The 5,230-nt window shown below is 44.1% G+C and overlaps 1 pseudogene; it reads left to right on the top strand.

Annotated features, from left to right (window-relative positions):
• Positions 1 to 2,544: 2,544 nt before the first annotated feature.
• On the top strand, positions 2,545 to 4,585 carry LOC143657950 (U4/U6 small nuclear ribonucleoprotein Prp3 pseudogene; annotated as a pseudogene).
• Positions 4,586 to 5,230: the final 645 nt, after the last annotated feature.

The raw sequence follows: 5,230 nt of genomic DNA, 5'->3' as shown, positions 1-5,230 counted from the left end.
CTGTAGTGCCCATCATAGATTGCAAGCATACCTGGAATATTTTGAAGACCTTTAAAGTGCCAGAGAATCTGAATTTCTCAAGTACCTACTTCATACCAGGCAAGGAGATAGCTTAGCATGAGATTCGGGGCTGTATAATCTGTTCCCTGCAGTCAACGTGCGAGCCATCTGAAGGGAGAAGAGTTGCAGTGAGTGAATTATCTGTAGTTCATAAAATAGAAAAACAATTCTCTTTTTCAAAATAAAACTCACCATTAAAGAGTTTCAATCTGCATCCAAAGCAAAGATGAAGGAAGCCAAGATCTTTGCTTTTTTTTCACTCACCCTTCCCTAGGTGGTTACGGCCTTGTGAACCAATCAATACTGGAGAAGAAAGTCAAGAAGATCTCCAGTTTCAAATTCAACAGGGTTTTCTCACTGAACATTTTCTTCAGGGTAGAATTGTTCTACCATGGAAGAAGAATGAGATAAAGCCATTAAAGTCTTAAGGTATAGAAGGAACTGCTACATAGGACCTAGACGGGTTCATGTGATCTTATTTTCTGTGATATAGCAGGCTGCATGGATGACCCAGGCTGGCTCAGCCAAGGAGAAAGGAGTTTCAGGCTAATAAAAGATAGCCTGAAGCAAGGGCTAACAAACCAGAGGTGTCCAAGGAAGACCTACCTTTGTCTGGTAATGCTCACATCCAAAAGAGCTCAATCCTGGCTTGCCTGATGATAAGTTATGGCCAAGAAGAGAAGTAGGACCCAATGACTGAACTGAGTTAAAATCAGAAACCCAAGGGACAATAATCAACTAAAATAGCGGCCTCCTAGCCTCTTTATAGACCACAACCAGAATTAAAACTGCTGGATGGAGTTGCTATGGTGACTCCGTCATTACCATTGCTGATGGGTTTGTCCCTTGCATCAGGCCCCACATGACCCTACACTTGACTTCTTTTTACTGATCATTACAATTCAGTTTTACACTTGTGTTTATAACCAAAGCCTCAAGGACTCATAAAACATGCTAACTGCCCAGACACTTTTAAGTGCCATTATCTTGGGCAAGCTACATGGTTAAATTGTCACAGGTCCTACACCCTTCTAGTGTTGGCCTTATGTTAGAGGTGGGATTTCCCCTCACCTACAAGTTAAAAATAAAACTAAAGTTCCACAAAATAGTGATTTTAGAAACTGTAGAAAGCTAATAGAGAAAAGAATAGCTTGAAACCAAAAGTTACTTTACAGAGAAAATTGCAAGTCGCCAGTCCCTAATGTCCAGCAACTCAGACACTTGAAGTGCCCACGAACAGCTGGCTTAGAAGCCTGCCTCCTCCCCTCCCACCTCTGTTTTAGTTTACTAGGCTATCAAAATGGAAAATATCAGAAATGGGATGGGTTGGCTTTTAACAATGGTAATTCATTAGTTCATAAGCTTACAGTTCTGATGCCATGAAAGTGGGCAAATCAAGGCATGATGGTGATATCTTCTTGGATTCCTCTGTTGCATGGCAAGGAACATGGCACTTCTACTGGTCTCTCCCTTCTTTTCTGGGTTTCCTTGCTTTCACCTTCTTGCTTTGTGACTTTCTTTCTGTCTCTTTCCCTATTCGTCTTGATTATAAAGGACTCCAGTAAGAGCATTAAGATCCAAGCTGGGTGACACTGCAATTGAACTAACCTAATCAAAAAGTCCCACCTATAATAGGTTAACATCCACAAAAATGGATAAATGTTAAGAACATAATTTTCTGGGGTCCATTCAATTTCAACCCATTGCATCCTCCCTAAATATACAGAAAGCCTTGCTCCTTCAAACCAAAGTTTGGACAGATAGGATGGTGGCTTGGAGGCCTTATTCTCCAGAAAGAAGGATGAATGCAGGAAGGAAATCATCTCTATCAAATGAGGGAGACAACAAATAATCTAGAGCTCTCCTCCACTCCTGGGGCCACAACTTTTTCTGCAATCTCAATTGACTGCCCTGGCTCAACCTTCAGCAGTCTTAAGATTCTTGTCATGGGTGTTAAGTAGCAGGATTCAAAATGACTCCCGCAGGTTCAGGACCATCGGTCTGCACTAAGGGCACCCTCAAATTCTAGTTAGAGGGTTTGGCCCTTTGACGCATGCTTCAAATTCACCAAGTCCCATAATGACTTGACTGCCATTATCTTCCATAGCTCAAATGACAGAGGCATAGCCGGCCACAGGGGCTGCTGATGGCTCAAAATAGCAGAGCTGCTCAAGAAAAAGTTATTTTCTGTGCGCAATCCTTCACTTAAAGGTCGCTGGTAGGTGAAAATGTCTGCATCACATCTGATTGGCTCTCATTCCAATGTCACAGAGTTTGTGGCATCCATTTATAAAGCACTCCAGGCCAAGGATTAAGATCCACCCTGGGCCATGCCTTAATTAAAGTAACATAATTAAGAAGACCCATTGATAAATTTTCACACCCAGAGGCCTGGATTAACATTTTGCTTCTGAGAAAGGGGCTGAAATTTATTAGGTGCAGTATCAAGTTCTACTTGACCTACCTTTCTCCTTCTCCCAAAGAATGACACTGTCTAAGAGGGAGCTGGATGAACTGAAACCATGGACAGAAAAGACAGAGAGGGGGCTGCTGGGTTTCTCAGAGCCCACAGTGGTCACTGCTGCATTGAAATGTGTGGGGAAGGGCATGGACAAAAAAGAAAGGCAGCCAATCACCTGAAAACTTTCCTTGATGATTCGACTCTTCAATTTGTGGACAAATTGAGGCTGTGCTGGAAGGTGGAAGTTCTCAGCATTCCAAGTCTAGCAGTGAAAGGAGGAGAAAGCAAGAAGTGAAGGGAGTATTGTGTATGACTCTGAGATTTCCACGCAATCATCAGGAGTAAAGAAGCAATGGTTACCGTGTTCTGAGGTGGAAGAGGAGCCAGAAGTGATTCCTGGACCTCCATCAGAGAGCCCTGGCATGCTGACCAAGCTCCAGTTCAAACAGATGATGGGGGAAGCAACACAGCAAATCAAGGAGAGAAAAAACAGCTGAGCTTCATTAACCCCATAGATCTTAGCCAAAGACTCCTTCTTCCTCTCACCTGGAGTGACTTCCAATTGGCAACATTATTCAACCCTCTCGGGTCACCACCTTCATGTATGATGCAAGTAAGAAGGCAAGGAAAGCCACTGAACTACAAGCCCGCATCCAAGCCCAGTTGGCACTGAAGCCAGGGCTCGCTGGCAATGCCAAGGTGGCAGGCCTGGCCAATCTCCATACCATGGGCACTACTCCACCAAAAGTGGAGTTAAAAGATCAAACTAAACCTACACCACTGATCCTAGATGAGCAGGATCTCACTATAGATGCCACAGGCAAGAAGATTGAGCTGACACACCATATGCCTACTCTGAAAGCCAATATTGTGCTGTGAAGAGGAAACAGTTCAAGCAACAGCTAAAAGAAAACCCATCAGAAGACATGAAGTCCAAGAACTTTTTTTGTCCCCCCCCAAGTCTCAAGTGCCCCTTCTCAGAACCAGGGACACACTTTTAAATTCCATAGCAAGGGAAAAATTGTGAAGATTGCCCAACAATACAGACAAAGTCTCAACAGGACAAACTGCAGACTGAGATTTCACAGACAGCTTGAAAAACAGGCAACCATACTTCAAGTAACCTAGCCCTCAGTGCTCCTAAGAAGAAGTTCAAGGAAGGTAATATCCCTGCAATTGAATAAGGGTCACTTCTATCATCCCCAGGGGTTTTGACCTTACAGAGGAAAATCCCAAGAAGAAAGGTTATTTTGGAATCACAAATCTTGTTGAACATCCTGCCCAGCTCAACCCTCTAATCGACAATGACACTCCAGTTATTCGGGGGGGTGTATCTCATTAAGAAGGGACAGATGAAACTTCAGAGGTGAAAAAGGAGGCAAGCACTGAAGGAACTACAAGAGAAAGTCAGGCTGGGCCTGCTGCCTCTCCAAGAATCCAAAATGAGAACCTCCAATTTAATGCAAGTGTTAGGAACAGAAGCTGTTCAGGACCCTGCCAATATAGAAGCCCACGTCAGAGCTCAAATGGCAAAAAGACAGAAAGTTCATGATGAGGTCAATGCTAAACAAAAATTATAGCAGAACAGAGAAAGGACAAGAAAATGAGAAAGCTTAAAGAAGACATTCCCCAGGAGGTACACTTATCTGTATACAGAGTTCAAAATTTTAGCCATCCAGCAAAGAAGTTCAAGATTGAGGCCAATGCTGGACAACTGTACCTGACAGGGGTGGTGGTACTGCACAAGGATGTCAATGTGGTAACAGTGGAAGGGGCCCCAAGTCTCAGAAGAAATTTAAGTGTCTTATACTACATCAGATAAAGTGGGATGAACAGACATCTAACACAAAGGGAAATGATGAGGAGGTATCTGTGAAGGAAGCTATGAAGAAAACCAACAAATGTGAGCTCATCTGGAAAGGTCCAGCAAAAGATCTGAGCTTTGGGGAGATGAAATTTAAACAGTGCCCTACAGTGAACATGGCTCAGGAGCATTTCAAAAAGCATGGGCTGAACACTAGGGAATGTGCACTGAGTGGATTTGTGTTGGAGCCCACTGACTGAGATGACTGCAAGCCCTGGCCTCTGCCCCTTTGTCTCGCTCTCTCAGTCTTCTCTCTTTTTCTACTTTCCATCATACCTCCATTTGTTTGTGTGATCTCAAGAACTCTGACAAACAGGCATTGGGACAAAAGGAGAAATATCTTGCTCTCTTCCTCTGTCAACGTGGTATGCTGCACTTTATTCCCCTTTTATGTATATGATTAAGGAAGTATTTTTTAAAAAGAAAGAAGAACAAAAAGACTCCAGCAGGTTCAGGGCCCGCTGTCAGAACTAAGGGCGCCATCATGATCTCACCCCTACCCCACCCCCAGGGGTGGGGTTTGGCTTGACCCTTTGATGCATGCTCCAAATTCTCCACTGCCCCATGACTCTTTGACAGCCACTTTCTCCCTCAGATTCTGCAAGAGCGGTTAGCCAACCACTGGTGGTGCTGACTGCGTGCAAGGAGACAGTTGCTGGGGAGAAAGTCGGTGCCTCTGTGCAATCCCACTGTGTGAGGTTCATGCAAGGCCACGAAATCGGCTTCTTCAAATCTTATTGGGCCTCATTCCAATGCCAGCGAGTTTGCAGCATCCAGTTCGCAATGCACTCCAGGCCAAGGATTAAGACCCACCCTGGGCCAAGCCTTAATCAATAAGACCCACT

The sequence above is a fragment of the Tamandua tetradactyla genome, chromosome 15, assembly GCF_023851605.1.
Source record: "Tamandua tetradactyla isolate mTamTet1 chromosome 15, mTamTet1.pri, whole genome shotgun sequence".
Taxonomy (NCBI): domain Eukaryota; kingdom Metazoa; phylum Chordata; class Mammalia; order Pilosa; family Myrmecophagidae; genus Tamandua; species Tamandua tetradactyla.
The sequence above is the reverse complement of the archived record's forward strand: the minus strand, read 5'-3'. Positions and strand labels throughout refer to the sequence as shown.